This window comes from Plectropomus leopardus, chromosome 20 (assembly GCF_026936395.1).
Source record: "Plectropomus leopardus strain MGB_pleo_1.0 chromosome 20, ASM2693639v1, whole genome shotgun sequence".
NCBI classification, from domain to species: domain Eukaryota; kingdom Metazoa; phylum Chordata; class Actinopteri; order Perciformes; family Serranidae; genus Plectropomus; species Plectropomus leopardus.
Genome location: NC_142195.1, coordinates 8,512,712 through 8,529,963, shown reverse-complemented (window position 1 = coordinate 8,529,963; position 17,252 = coordinate 8,512,712).

Genomic DNA, 17,252 nt, shown 5'->3' with positions numbered 1-17,252 from the left:
TATCACCACGCAATCGCCTAGTATGCGGATGCAACAGTAGGCCTCAGAGGTTCAACATCGCTTGTGCACACAAACAAACACACTGATCTGACAAAAGATGTTCTTCCCTAGGACTTACACTAACTATAATGTTGCTTACAAATGGAAATTGAACCCATGTTATGATTAAATTAAATATGCATTATACAACTTTACGCCTTGAGTCAGCAGCAGAGTGCAGTCCCTCTCTGCTCCCCGTTAGTTGGTCAAGTTTCCGTCATTCATCTTGATGAGGTCTCTACCCGAGGCGTCTAGCCTGAGGCTGAGCTAAAGAAATCTGTACAGACACCTAGAGGCGTTGCCAGACATTAAAAAAAGCACTGGGGCACAAGCCGCCAGCACACAAGAGCAAGTTTAAATCCATGGGAAGTGTGGGTAAGACAGCATCTTTGTCATGAATACAAATAACTGCAGGTGAAGAAATTTGATCTAACAATTGAATATATATACTCTACAGCTTTGTGGAAAAGAGTTTATTTGATAAAAACAGAATCCTGCTCAAAATGAGCTTCGCCACAGTACACCTACCAACAGAAACACAGTGAAAAATCAGGCCAGATGAACAAGAACCCGAAGAGTTCAGCAGTGCTGCAGAGAGGAGAGTGATGTAATGGTTCAATATGTCATCTGTGTATATAGGCACGACTCCTCACAAACAAAGAAGAATATTAAATGTCTAAATATAAAAACTCAGAGACACGAGAGAGGGAAGCAGAAATAGACTGGGCTTTTAGAGAGACAAAAATCTGCCCTCCAGCTGTTTTGTCAGATCAATTAATGCCATATCGGAATATGCTGTTTATGTGGATTTCTGCGTCACTCACATTTCTGGCTAATAATTTTATGTTTTACTGTGCATGTCAGCCAGGGCCATGAGACTCCAGTCTGCAGTCTGTAGTTAAACACTCTTTACTGATAAACAACTGTATTACACTGAATCATACCGAAAAACAAGAAAAGAAACAGATCTCCGCCAGGCAGCCAAACTGCTGCCCGGGCTGATCGAGATCGAAATGTGCTTCAGAGGCTTCCAGAAGTTAAGTCTAGTTCTACTGTTTGACAGAGCCACAGCATAACTGGACTTTGAACAGTATTTACTTGGTCTGTAGGCTACAGCACAACAAAGCAGGACATACAAACAATAAACACAATTAAATATAATAATAGACCCAAAAAAAGCAACCATATAACCACATAGTCTATGTACTTATTTATGATAGAAACACAAATATCAAGTAAAAATGACTAAATTAATAAAATCTGTAAGTATGCAAAACTGGGCATGTGGCCTGCATGAAAAGTACTGCAACGGACAGTAAGCCTTGTTGTTTTTAGCCAGGACAATTTTTGGAAAACTTGTGACCCCTACATGCCATTAAGGAGGAGTGAGGGTATAAAACAGTCAACAAAACAGTTTTTTTAAGAACTGTGAATTACTTCAACCACAAGAGGTCTACAGTCATAAATGTGCACACAAAATATTAGGCTAACTGGTCCAATAGTTTGCTAGATAAGCTGCAGACAGATGGATACACACACTCACAAACACACACCAAACAATGCAATTTACAGCAATGTGGAGATGAGAGTTTGCTTTTTACAATGACTCTGCAAATCCAAACTTCCATTAGTACTGGAAGCACCAGTTCACCTGACAAGAGGCAACCTATGTCCAAACTTAAATTAGAGGAGGGTCGGCTGATGCACGCTGACCCTTTCAGATGGACCTGCGATGCAGGTTTGTCGCAGAATTTGAATGACTGATGGTGGAAAAAAATCATTTGCTTCTGTCTACCCATCACCCAGCTGGCTACACAATTTTTTATTTTTATTATATGGATTCAAGAGGAAAAAATATGACTTTCAATCAGCTACTTCTAGAAATGAGTTTGGGGAGGAAATAAGTTCAGGAATTAGTTTCTATGACTGCTCTTTCAACTGTGGTTGCTTATCAATTTCATCATCACATCGATTCTGTCCTTTACCACCTATCGCACTTCTGAACAAATATGAAAGCACCGTGTTTCAAACATATTGGCATTGCAACAGTATCAGATTTTCACAGTACGTTTAGGAAATATCACAGTTTCACGGTATAGGCTATTGCAAAATTATTATCTTGATCGGTTACAATGACCATAAAAAGAAGTATGTTTAAAATGTCTAACAGGCAGTTAAGGAGAAGAGATGATGCGCAGGTGAGATTCTCCATCTGGTGGTAATTTTTTTTACAACATTGTAGAGCCATAGAGCAAATGCCCATGATATGATAACCATCAGTTTTCATACCAAGGTAAACTGTAAAACCGGTATGCCGCTGCAAAACTAGTTGGCATGAGAAATGGCTGCCGCTGTGCAGTATGTCACCCTCAAAACGCCTGTGCTTCAGGCAAAAAAAATGTGAATCTTTGTCAATTCACTAAGCTGTCAGGCTCAGCACACCAGTGGGGCTGACATCAGAGCTCCAAATGCCAGTTGTAAAACTTAATGCTGGGATGTCTGCCCTCTCCGGCTGCTCCTGCAGACGTACAGCAATGTGGAGATGTGACATCAGATGTCTATCGCTTGGAGCTCATGAATCCAACTTGTAACAAAGTCTAAACATTTGTTGGAAGAAACATCTGCAATGATTTCCATGGGTTTGTCTGTAATGTGCTTTGATAGTGTCTCAGTCAGGTTTCTTTGCATTTTTAAAGACTACTGTCAGAGATGGAGTTTGTGTGCCGTGAGGAGGGTGTTTTTCCCGTCTTACTTGATGTTTTGGTAAAATATGCAGTGCTTTTAGGGATGTCAGCATGCTTTCAGGTGGCAAATCAAGGTTGTTTCAGAGTTGTACCTCTGACATTTCATCTGTCTGATAATTTCAGCAGTTGAATCTTTCCAAATATGAAGACAGACATGCCTGCTGCATTAAGACAATATCCCTAAACTATATCACACATGATTGTGCTTTTCCATTCTAATATGACAGCAGAGTTTATGCACCATTAATTGCTTTGTGGAGGGTCGCGAGTAAATTCACAGCAGTGCTTTCTTCCAGTCATTTGACAGGACTCAAAACAGCGAGTGAAACTCAAACTTTTATCAAATGAGTTCCAGAAACATACAGAGTGAAGTTGTGGACAAGAAGTGTCACACTCTACAGGTATCGGTGTGCTTGACGAATTGTCTAAAAAGCTTCTAAAATCCCCTGCACCTTTCTGACGTCAGCTTGAGTCTGTCTGTTTTGTCGCTTTTCAGAACTTGACAATCCAGCATTCACATCCAATTCACGCAGCGATTGGACAGGTACGAACTTCTCTCTCAAGCACTTCCTTTTGTACGCTCTTCACACAACTGCTATGACAGAGTGTAACACCATGAATGCCTCTGTGGTGGCACTGCACCACTACTCCCATTTGTAGGATTCATCACATATCAGTCCTCTCTATGATGGCAGGCTTTTGCTTTTAGACATAGTTAGACCACACTTTGTACGTGCTGCTTCATAACAAACATATATGCCAATCGTATGTGCATATAAACTGTGCAGAGGATTTGTTATTGCCATGGGTGAATTATTAGACAATGGGTCCCTGGGCACAGACGGCCTTCACCTACACAGATGTAGTCATTTTGTCTCTCCGTAGTTATTTTGTGTCTATTTTGTGTGTATTTGCAATTGCTCTGCATGTCCTCTGGGTCATTTTGAGTCTCTTACTGATTGGTATGCTTTGTTTTTTTTTGTTTTTTTGTTTTGATGGTTTAGTTATGTCAAAACTAATAATGTCACAAATCTTTGCTCACATTTGCAAATTAATTAGGTTCCATGAAAATATGTATCCAGATAGGAACTTAAGTTGTCCTATAGTTTTATTAAAAAGCTTGATTTAGTGTCCAGTTGTTTGTGTCCACTCTTTCACTGATTTGCTTAAGAAAAAATGCCAAAATTTTTTGTTTCTTTTCATACAAATATACTGCCAATGCTTCGTTTTGATAGGCTACAGGCACATCATGAAACACTAAAACACCAAACGCACACCCAGATTAACATGTTTATGTTCACATTAAAAACGTACCAATACATGCATCAAATGCATGACTTTATGACTCCCATTCATACATCTTCACCATACTGAAAGCCTGCAGAATATCCTAACTCATCAGACACAGTGCAAAAAAAACCCCAAACAAAAACACAGACCTCCAGCACAGGCCGCAAGCAGTCGCTAATTAAAATCAATCAACAGATGAATCAACAAATAGCAGCAAAACATGATAAAGTTTTGGAGCCTCGGCGGGCTCTGTCTTTGCTGAACACATGGACAGCAACAACAACACAACAGCGTCAATGTCAACACAAACAAGCACAGTACCTGGATCTCATTTCATAACAATCACACAGCCAGTAGTTCAACCACGCCGCCATGGCGACATGTCACCACACGGAAAGCAGGCAAAAAAAGGGCAAGCAGGTGTATCTGACTGACCTTATTTGATGTCCCTTCTTTTATGGAGATGAATTGGTCCATATCCACACCGTGTAAAGTCCCAGTCCACGTTATTATGATGACGCTTCATGTCTTCCTCTGCTGTCCTCTCGCAAAAACACGGCAGCGACACTAGTAACGTTTAACGAGCTAGGCTAACTTTCGGTTGTTTAAAATAAATTACCACTTTCTTTGGTTTGTTGTGAAGCTGGAGCAAAATTGTTATTTATTTTATTTCTTCAGAGGATGTGGTGTTGTCCTCACCTGTCCGCCATCAAAAGTTTGGCACCTGCACCAGACTTCTCGCGACTGCTTATATTTTAAGTTGCAATACCAGCTTTCACCACACTGACTGGGAGCCATTGATGAGTGTATAAACCTAAGGGTGGCGCTGTTTCACTCACTCAAAGGAAGTCAATGAAAGCCGGTGAAGAAAACGGCAACGAAACAAACAAACAAAAAAACGTAATTAAAATAATAATAATAATAAAACGTTTCTAAATTTATTTTTTAAAATTATTTTAAATTTTTGCAATTGTTTAAATTTTAATTATTTTTTTCCAATACAGTATTAAATGAAAAAGATACAAGGAACCTTTTAGGCCTACAGTTTTTCCTAACATTTTAATATATTTAGCGAACAACTGTTGGGCTTGTAATTGCCTCTCATTTTACTTTTTTATATCCAAAGCATATCACCAGTTAGATGACAAATTGCTATACATTATGTTATATGAACAGTATTTAGAAGGTTACTTTTCCAAATGTCTTAGGTCACAGACAAGTTACCCTGTTGAAATGTTACAAGTATTGTAACTATTTCAATTACTTCATCAAAGTAATGTAACTTATTACATTTGATTACTTTTCTGACAAATGTTTTAATTGGGCAATAAAGCAAAGAGAAATGTTTAGAAATAGTCTTTGCCAAAAGAAGGCATTCCTGCATGGCAAAAAGATGCAAAGCAACAGAGTTAATGTTATATTTTCCATATAAGCTTGTAAAATATTTTTAATGTAATCCTTTTGGAATAACTAATATTTTGATTAGTAACTGTAATTCAACTTCATTGTTTATTCTCAGTAATTATTCATTAAGAATATATTTATTTTGCAGTTAAATAACTCATTTACCTATAACTATTTACTCCCAAGCACTTGACCAAACTATAATACAATGAAATTGGTGAAAGCACCATTGCGCATTAAGTGTAGCTTACTTTTACTTTGATACTTAAATTAGCCTACATTTCATTGCAAATTCGTGTATTTTTACTTATGTAAAGTTTTGAATACAGGACTTTTACTTGTATTGGAGTACTTTTATACTGTGGTATTGTAAGGTTTACTTGAGTAAATTATTTGAATATTTTTTCCACCACGAAGCAGAGACACTAGGCTAGCACTCTTTGTTATTGTGATTTGAGGCACATGATTATTGGAGAAGTGTGTAATGTGTATGTTTACAACAGAATAAAAGCAAATCAATGTCTCATGTGACAAAATAAATCTTTATATATTTTTACTAAGATGACAATGATGAGTATTTTGAATAGTGAGGGCTTGCCACACTATTGGCATTGGCTTCCCTGGAGCCCCCAGAACCACCAGTGCAGACACAGTGAGTGGCATTCACACATCTGACTCATTCACTGCCAGTTATTATAGTTTTGTTTTGCAGCAGTGAGCCACCAGTAACACTTCCAGGAGATATACAACTTACCAACAATGTGTGTGCACGTGTGTGACAGATCCTCGTTCTGCCACTTTTAACTGCATCGTGCCAGAGGGGTTTCAGTGACTGGAGGCTCAGACTCCCAGTTAAGATATTGTCAAAGCTCCTCTTCATTAGCCTGGAGGACTCAAACATCAAACAGTTCACCTCTGAATAGCACGTGGTTGTCAAACCCGCAGAGACAGCAAGCAGGTATGATGTTGAAAATCATCTCCCATAGATTGCATTCACCTTATCACTTTATTTCCACTGAAAAGCCTCTAATGTAACACAACTTCGCTGTTATTTTGCAAGTGCATAATGAATTGTTTATATAATTACAGTATATATAAATAAAATTCATTAAAGAAGGGTTTATTTTCAGTGTTTTGGAGCTAAGCAAAAGCACAATGCATGCAAAATTTAGTTGTAAAAGAACAAATAAGTAACAGAATAACAAAAACAATCACAAAAAGAATTAACAATTAATCTGTTATAATAATGCATTGGCACTGGCAAGTCTATAATTACATTAAAATGTATGAATCAATATAAATAAACTAATGCTGTGTGGAACTCCACAGTGATACCAAGATAAATCCTCTACGCATAAATATCAGTTTTTGTGTGGAAAGTTGGGCATGCATATTTTTGCATGCTCATCATTGATACATCTGGTGTGTTTTTGGCAATGATATGCCAAAACCACAGGTGACACGGGCGCATTCATCAGCAGGTTGGACGCTCTTATTCATATGAAGAAACTTTAGCCATTAAGGACACCAGGGACCTGACCGTCATCTCTCACAGTCATAGGAAACAGCAGAGTCCACGCACCTCCAGATGGCTTTGTCTAAAAACAAATTTGGGTGTAAAGTAGTGCCTGTCACAAGGACAGACTGAAAGGAAACATTGAGAAGTTTTTTTTTTTTCAAGAACCACCTTAGCAGCGAATATTGTGTCCTTTGTATGAAACTGTCCCGAATAAATGGCACCGTAATGACAGGAATTTGGGTAAACACACTGACAGTTACTCAATTCAAGCAGCAGGAGGGAATTCACAAATTCTACGTCTCTGATTTCAGCCTGTCCAAGTGAGCTGATTAAAAATGAGATCTGAGAGAAACACACCACTCAGCAATATGGAGGTCAAGAGAAATTGGAGCAAGAGAAATAGTCTGTGAAAAGAAAAAAAAAAAACAAAAAAAAAGAATCAGACACAAAAGAACACTTGGCAACTCAGTGACATAAGGGAAGGAAGCTGGGTTCATCAGCAACGATGCGCTGACATTTAAGAAATGTGTGACTGTACCGAGTAAACACAGTCTCCTGCAGTGACATTCCTGTAGTTTAAGTTACCTGAAGATGCAGAGTTTTGCTTAGAAGACGGCACAGCTCAGTCTCAACCTTTTCAAAAGAAAGCGACACAACAAACTGAAAAACAGGCTTCAGTTTGGGGAAGGAAAACAAAAAGGCAGTGAAAGTGAGCTGCATGCTGATTGTATACAGTAATATACAGTGTGTGCTTACATTGTTTTAACCAAGGAGAAATATATATTTGGAATCTGAAAGCATCACCAACCATGTTGTAAGTAAGAGGATGTATAGCAGCTATATAAAATGACTGACTGCTACTTCTGGTTTTCTATCTGTCACTAATTTTTATGGGGGTGTGGAGTTTTATATATAGCAGCTCTACAGCAATATTTCTTCTAGAAAAGATTAAACTGTAACCCCTTTCTACATTTTCTTTTATTTTATACTTCCCCCAAAGCCTCCCCTGGTTGCTCTCTTTTTGTACACTCAGTTATGAAGTACTGTATATTTCCACCTCTTTTGCGGCCTCTGTTCTTGTATGTCTTCCTCAAACACTCCTCTCACAGCTATCCCATTCCTGCATTTCCTTCATGGATGGCGGAGCACTGTGTCAGCTGCTGTCACACGTCTGAACGTTCAAGTGAAGGCTTCAGTTATGTATTTACGGTATACTGATGGAAAGAAGAAACAATTTTTCTGAAGTAAGGAAACAATAGTTGGCTACTTTTCCCCAAAAGGTTGTCAGTTTTCAAAATCTTCCCAACTGTGCAGTGATACCTGCAGCTTGCCATTCAAATTAAACAATAAAAGTCATCCAGGGGCCCTGTTTAGTGCACGATCTAAAGTGTATCGAGCAAGTGCATTTAGGTTGTATTTAGTCCTTTAACCCTTTGAAACCTGGAGCGACACTTTCATTATGCTGCTTTTTGTTGCCTTTCAGAAGTATTCAAACCCTTGAGCCCGAAGCACATTAGTACGAATTCTTTCAAAAACATGGGAGAAAAGGCAATGAGCAAAACGATAATAAATGTTTCATATATTAGTAGATTTAGTAAAACTTTCTTTTTAATAAAGCTAAGGTACATTTGTTTAGGGGGGAAAAGGAGACAGGGAAGAAATTATTTTTTTTAGCACTTTTTAAAAGTCAACCAATACTAAGTAAACACTTCACAAGATCAGTAAGAGAAAATCATTAGGATTCATCCTCTGGGCACCATGAATGTCATTGCAGTTTCATTGCAATCCATCCAATAGCTGTTGAGATGTTTGGACCAAAGCAGTGGACTAACTGACATTGCCATCCACACAGAGATGGCTAGTGTAGCTAAAAAAACACTAAACAAGTCATGCTTTTTAAATGCATACAATACACTAATGAATCAGCAAAGTGCTTACTTATATTCCCTTTTACTGTTTTATATTTGGGTTTGAAGAGGTCTTATCATCATTGTACTCGTTAGCCACCAACACTAAAGATGTTTGACTGTCAAGACAAGGAACAGTGTGGGGCTTTCAAATTTCTGATTGATTCAAGAACTTTTCGACGCTGCTAAAGAGATGCGAGGCCTTGGGGAGATCTGCTATAAGGCTCTTTTAGATGTAACGTCTAGCTTTAATGAGATCTGCCAAAAGCACTTTATCACAAGAAAGAGACAGAGACGGAGTCAATAAGGTCAATTTAGAAAGAGCAAGAAATCGAGCCTGTTCAGAATCTCCCTGCAGACCAGGGAACAGAAAATCAGGACTAACACCACAGAGTGCAATTATCTGTTGCACAAAGAGCTGTCTTTATGTTTGGCACAAATTTGGAATTTCTAAATTTACACCACCTCCTTAACAGACCTGGTTACAGAATCTAGGTTATCATCTTTCATCTTCTGGATATGAAGGAATACTACTACTCTGCTCTATGAACCATTCATATTGCAATTATGGTTTACAGTGCAGTTTCAAGGTGTACACACAAAATGAGTGTAACCACTTCAGTATCTGACCAAACATTTCCGCCTCTGTTCCTGACGTTGTGAAAGTGACGTTAACTAATGGCCAGAAAAGTGTTTTGGCATTACTTTATGGTGTCACAGTGAACTTGACCTTTCACCGTTTGGATTTCGAATATCATCACTTCATCATTTTATCCTATTAGACATTTGTGTGAAATTTCATCATGATGAGCGTATGAATTCTTGAATTATGGCCAAAAAATGTTATATGATGTCACAGCGACCTTGACCTTTGACCATCAAATTGTAATCAATTCATTCGCCCAAGTGGACGTTTGTGCTAAATTTGAGGAAAAATTCCTCAAGGCCTTCTTGCAAAATTGCATTCACGAGAACGAGACAAATGCAAGGTCACAGTGACCTTGCCCTTTCATCACCAAAAATGAATCTGTTCAAATGTTGAGTACAAGTGGACGTTTGTGCCAAATTTAAATAATTTCCATCAAGATGTTTCTGAGATATGGGTTTTATAAAAATAAGACAGACGAGGTCACAGTGACTTTGACTTTTGACCTATGATCTCCAAAATGTGCCAAATTTGAAGAATTTCCCTGAGATATTGTGTTCATGAGAACGGGATGGACAGACGGACAACCCATGACATAATCTCTCCAGCCACAGCTATCGTCAGCACAGAGGCATAAAAAAAGAGAAGCTTTTCAGGTATATGGAGAAGTGTGCCAGAAACCTAAAGAGTGCATCAGTCATATTTGTACAGAGGAAGACCTGACGGAGGTGTTTGGTCAGAGTGTCTGAAGCGGAAGCAGAGGACAACAGTGTTTCTTGTGTAATGTGTGTGTCCTGTCAGCAGGCAGCCTCTGGGGCGCCTAAGTGTACCATCTGTGACCAGGTCTGCCATGCCATCATACCCTGTACCACTGCCACTGATGATGAGACCGTGTTGAGGCACATGACTTCTGTTTTCACTGCCAGGGAGCGACGGAGAGGAGCCAACAGGAAGCAGGCTCCTTTGTTTGTTTTTCTTGACATAGTTCTGAAATCATAATTACAAAAGAAAAACATGTTATTTACCACAAATAAGACAGCTTTTGACAGAGCAAAGCTAACACATCCTGCCTGCTGCTAACAGCTTCAGTGCAAAGCAGAGCCAGACAAAACACATCTCTGTACTGGATGTGCGGAGATGAAATTGTCATTGATCTTCTCGTGTAAATCTGTTTAAGACAGCAGACAAGTGTGTTTCCCAAATTGTAAAGGAGTGGTCCTTTAATGTCTGATGGAATGCACCATCTGATCTTGAAGTGTGATGACCTACAGATAATCCAGATAATTATCCAGGAAATAATCTTGGGCTTCTTAAATCGCTTCAGTTCCTTTCCATTTTCTCTTTGTCTCCTTCCTATAATGCCATTTGGTTACCTTTTCACAACCCATTAAGTGTAATCCCAGCTAGAATTTTTTTAGTTCTAAAAAGAGTAACATTCTCTATAATCTTGAAAAAATGTTAAAGGTGTTTTTGGTTTTTTTTGTAAACATATAAAATTACATTACATTTTCATTAAAAAAAATGTTCCCTGGCATGTGTGAGCAACATTTTTTGTGTTTTGCTTTGAAAATGTTCTTCCTTTGTTTTCACGTAACATTGTAGGAATGATTCATAAAAGAACAATTTATGATCTGTCACCTCTTAACATTACCAAAACATCCTCAGAATTATAGGGACATTATTTAAAATGACAAACATCCTTAAAAGGTTCTTTGCACATTAGATTTAAATGTTTTCTTTAAAGCATCATTGAAACTTGTAGGTAATGTTAGCCAGTGTTGTGTGAATGTTCCCTGCCAGCGTGGATTGCTCTTTTTGTATGTTTTTTAACAGTTATAGCTGAACACTCTCGCCCCACCTCCATGCACACATATTTGAAGTGTAATTCATTTAAATCAAGATGAAAAAATGCAAAATAAACAAATTTTAAGATGAATTTAACTAGTTATTTAGCATATTTTTTTCCTCTCAAACTTGCTATAGATATGATAATATTGTTGTCATTTGGTCATGATAAACGCATGGTGAAATCTGGTAGCGTGTCAGCCCTGCTTTGGATTTTACCTAAAGCTCAGGTTATGGTTATATTTAATAAAAGCTCCAGCTTGTGCAGGCCACACAGTCTGACAAAAACAACATAACAAGTTATTATGCAAGACATCTGACTCACTTCAAGTACACTAAACTGACCAAAGTGTTTATATTGTTTATTGATGCTGTATATAAACATATGCTTCTTCCTTCTTTTTATATCATCTTCCATTGTATATTTTATCATTTAATTCTTTTCTAATTTAAAATATTAAACCTGTTGATGTGTTGTCTCTGCATGTAGCTTGTACAAGGCTTCAACTGCATTTCATCGTGCATTCCTGTACTATGCTACATTATGACAACAAGGATGAAGCTCAAACCTTTGACCTTAAAAGTTGAACAACAGCATAGTTAATTTTGTGTCCTACTTCCTTTACATATCTCATTAGTTGCTGTTTTTTTCCCAAGTCTGCTACCAGACTATGGTATTGATGAGGCACTGCCAGGAGGTTCCCAACACACAGAAGAGCTAAAGCTCTGCCAAATGTTATTAGATTTGCAATGTGGTGTGCAAAATGCAAGACATTAATAGCTAAATTAATATTTCCACCAACAGTTTGTGTTTCTAACAAACAGATGAAACTGATATTTTAAAAGTACAAAAAGAAGATCTTAAAATAGGAACTTATCTGAAAACCATATGTCTGATAGTAGTAGACCTCTCAGTGAACATGTTGACTTGCCAAACACAAGTGCAATTAATCATCATTGATGATGGCTGCATACCACTTACTGTCACACCTATATGGAACAGAGCCATAGTTGATGTTATTTGTTAACACCTGTGCAGTGAGAAAGGTGTGTTATTACAAGCAAAAAAAATAATTATTGCAGCTGCAGCAGTTATTACACTTTCCAGTAGGTTTTTTAAGATGTCAAATTTGAGGTGGTGGAGTGATGCGGACTGTACTGTTATAGAAAAAGATTTTTACAAATTATTATTAATATTATTACTACTACTATTACAAGTATCATTATTATTATTACTACTATTTCTACTAATATTATTATTAACAACATGGACCATCATATTTAGGATTTCTAGGTTGCTTAAGAATATATATATATATATATATATATATATATATATATATATATATATATATAATTAAAATTATTATTATTATTAAAAAGGAATACTTCTCCCACAAAATGATTATTTGTATATCAGTTAGTCATAACATGTTAACATGTTACCATGACTCAAGCACTAAGGTTTTTGTGAAAATGCAGGCAGCTCCTGTGTTAAGCGAGGTAAAATTCTTTTTTTTTTCCAATGGACTCTGGTTTTGAAGGGAGCATAGATAAATTTCACTTACGGTTCAGTTCCCCAACAGAAAGGGCTTCTGTTTGGGGAAATACTGAGCAGACGACTGGATAAATGACACTGAAATTCAGCTGCACGAGTTGTGTGAGAGTTCATAAATGGATGTTTTGATAAAGTTTTGCTGATTTTAAATGCGGACCCCAGTCAATGAGTAAGTCCATTTGTCGTCTTCCATGGAGGCATGGGAGAAAAGCTACGTTTCCTTCATGAATTCAAGGTAACACGGCATGACAAACTCAATAGTCATTTTGTGGGTGAAGTGTTCCTTTAAGCTACCTCACATGGAGCCTTGTGTCCATCCTCAAACTTGGGAATTCAGTGAATAATGTTGATATAACAGATATTTTGAAAACACAGACAAGACCTTGAGGATGAACTGCTGCTTTGATTATTACTGGAAAATACTAATTGCTGGCCCACTGTTACTCAAATATCTTGCTTTAAAGTGACACGCCCTGTGGGTTTTTTTTTAGAATTTCATGAGAGCCAGAAAACACTGACAATGAAAAAACAAAAACAAAAATATTCAAGTATGGGCAAATATTCATGATGCTGTCAGAAAGCTCAGGAAATCAGAAAAGCATGTGGACTAAGCTCCCTGCAGCTCTCCAACGGATCCCTGCTGTCCATCACTGCACACTTGATGACACATTCCATCAGTTAAACACAAAGCATGACAAGGAGCTCCTCATGAATAACTTACTGTCTTAACTCAGTGCAATATTCAGAAGTACTGCATAAAATCACAGAAAACCGTGTCCTACACCAGTTACATCATACATCAGAAGACCAGTACTGTGTCTGTATTTGCATTTACTGCATTTTCTTCATTTTATTTAGGCTGAATTGAAGTTATTACCTTGGAATATGTAGTGGCCTCATGAGAGCACAGAGATTATGGGAGCGACCAGAGTAAAGCTTCCCTCCAAGAGCTGGACGTCCAACCACAAATCAAGCGACAGGCAACAATGGACCCCGGTTGTGGAGGTGACAAAGATCCAAGGACCTGTCTTAAGTAAACTACAGCGTTCCTTGGCTGCTACAAGAGAAATTTCTGGAAAGACAACAGTCAGTGCAGCACTTCACAAATCTGGACTGTGTGGGAGAGTGGCCAGATGGCAGAAGACAGCAGCCTGGAGTTTGCAAAAAGGCAGTGAAAGATTCTAAGTGCATGATGCAAAAGAAAACTGTGGTCTGACTAAATGAACGCCCAAGACTTCGACCAAACTGATATTTTTAGTAGAAAATTAAAACAGGAATCAGAATCACTCCTGGGGTGAAGCATTAAAGTAGCAGCATGTGGTTTAGTTGTTGGCACAGGTGAACTTGCAAGGAAGATGTGTTCTGAAAGAAAAATGACTGCGTGCATGGAGACGAATCAATAAAATGAACAATAATATGGGAGATTAAACAGCACCAAAAGAACAGAAAAATTTCAACTAAACCTGCATTAACTGTTTTTTGGCTACTGGAGGGGAGCGAGAACAAGCAGTCAACAAACACTGACATATTGTCGCCTTGTAAATTCATATAGCAGTGGTGCCCCATAAGGTCAACCAAGGGGCTCCTGATACAATTAGCGCACCCCCCTGATCACCTAAAAAATAATTGGAGGATGACATTACTGTCCTTGAACTGGACTGGTCCTTGAACTATGCAGTAGAAAGACACATACATGACCAGAAAAAAATTAGGAAAAGGACGGTTACATTCACTTTTGCTTAAAATATAGAAAACCTACAACTACCAGAATGCACTGCGCCACAGCAGAGCAACAAATGCTCCCACTGGTGGGTAAGGTAATTCAAACTTGTCTGTTTGACACAATAACGTCTGGGTGGTAATAAATGATCTTGTATTACAGTTTAATGGTAAACTAAAACATGTTTCTGAAAACACTTGGGGTAAGAAATAGAAAATTTAGCAAAAGAATCTTTGTTGATATTTTATCAGCGCTGATTAATTGTACTGTTTGATGTCACTTTTTTTCAATCTCTGTTTTCACTGTACAGGAAACAATATGGTGCCCACTTCCAGATCACAAACTCTCACTGTACAGCTAAACGGCACACTAAAATGTGTTTCTGAAAAGCCTAGAAATAGCCTTGTATTATTGTTACAATACAAAGCTGGTTGAAAATAAGCAAAGTATCAGTTTAAGAAACTGTGGAACTCATTTTTTTAAGTTAGTACAAAGATAGTAGCATCTTATGAAACACGACAATTTAAGGCATCCTTTGGTTCCAACCATGTCATGCTCACTTGTCAGGAAGGAATCTAAATAACAGAAGCAACTTTATCATTCTTTTAAAGTCGTGTTTTTTGCCACCTGTACATAAAGCCAGTATTCACTCTACTTTTGGTCTCCACCAACTCCTGAGGGAATTGCTCTTTGGCTGCTAAATTCTTTACTCTTCTTTATCACTTTTGAGTCAAAAGACCCTGACAAACCCAGTACAATAACGAGAGGCTATATCAAGAAGAACATCAACATCCCCATTAAGACAGAGCAGAAGTATAAACAGGTGACAACACACAAGAACATTAAGGAGGATCACAAGCTTTTCATTCAGACTGTGAGGATTATGAAGATAAAGGAGGCCCAGGAACACCTGCAGCTCCTGGCTGTGATACTGAGCCCGATCTCCTACTGGTTCAGGAGAGCTGAGTTGAGTTTAGTAAGTAACACAAGACAAACACACAACAAACGGGCACAAAAAGCTTAACACCCTACAGATTAAGTGCAAAAAGCATGAAAAGGAAGGAAAACATATTTTAAAAATTAAAGAGAGAAGAAGTTATTGCTGAAAGCAAAAGCAAAAGAAACCAAAGAGTGTACAACCGTGCAAGTAGTTCTGTAATATTTTACTTTGTAAAAGTGGTGCACTGAGCTAAACACTAATGTCAGCACACTGACAATGAAAATTGATACTAATATATACTAAAGAAAATAATTGTAATATATACTATTTTATTTAGTTTTAGTAGGGGACATTTTTGGACTCTGTGGTAATAAGTTTAAATCTGACACAGCACAGAAAATAAAAATGCATCAAAGTTGTTGCTAATAATTGAGATATCCCAGACTGTAATATATATATAAATTTTTTAAAAAAAAATAGCATTTCGTATGTGAAAACTATTCATTTCTTGTGGGGTTTTTTTTGGTCATGTAAACACATCAAGTTAAAAATTGGTATTTAAAGGGTTAAAATTCTGAAAAATAATTATTATCTGGCAATTATTTTCAGCACTGATGTTGATCAAAAGGTTTAACTCAGTGGAAGAGGACAATATTATTCAAATATAATATTTTTAGAGCTGTTTTTTGATGCAATCATTTTCCTCCTCTAAAATAAAAAAGTTTGATAGTTTTTCACTGAAAAAAAGAAAAAAGGGTTAAACAAACTGGCATTTAAAGGGTAAAAATTCTGAAAATTAACAAATATTTGGTAGTTAGTTAGGACTTTAAGTCAGTGAAAGTGGAAAATAATATTTAATATAAATAATATTGTCAGTTTTTTTTGCACAGACGTTTTTGGCCTCTAATGACACCAGAGGAACTTTTTTTAAGGATGCACACGGTTTAAGCAAGTACGTAATGTAATGTTTACATAGTCACCATTTTACTTTAGGTTGTTAGCATGCTAGCATTTACTAATATGCACTAAACACAGAGTACAGCTGAACCTGATGGGAATATCATTCGTTTTTGATCAAAAAAACAAATCCTGAATAAAATTTCAGCCCGATGATGGCGCAAGAAAAAAATAACTAAAAGGGATCACCAACGATTCAGATTCATCTTCTGGGGAACATAAATGTCTGTACAAATATTTAATGGCAATCCATCCAATAGTTGTTGAGATATTTCAAAGTGGTGGACAAAAATCGAATGGCTTGCTGGAAGACCAACATTTCCATCCCACCGAGCCAACAGCAAAAACACGTGTGCATTGATTGTTTGTATGTGGGAGTATTGGAACATCTTTATTTTATAAAAACGGTCTTAAGTCTGTATTTCTATTTATTGGGGGATTTATATTCTTTTGCAGCGTGGATGTAATAATTCCACAAATGTGATCCTCGATCTGATAGAAAATTAATAAAGGATAGCGCTTGCAGGAAATGGGAATGTGGGTGGTTTTTTGTTTCACTTACAAATATGATCAGAAGAAAAAAAAAAAAAAGCACAATTAAAAGCACAGACAGAAAAATGGTCACTTCTGTTACAGTTTAACCAATACCTTTTTTTACTGCTGTGCTGTTCCTATATTTCACA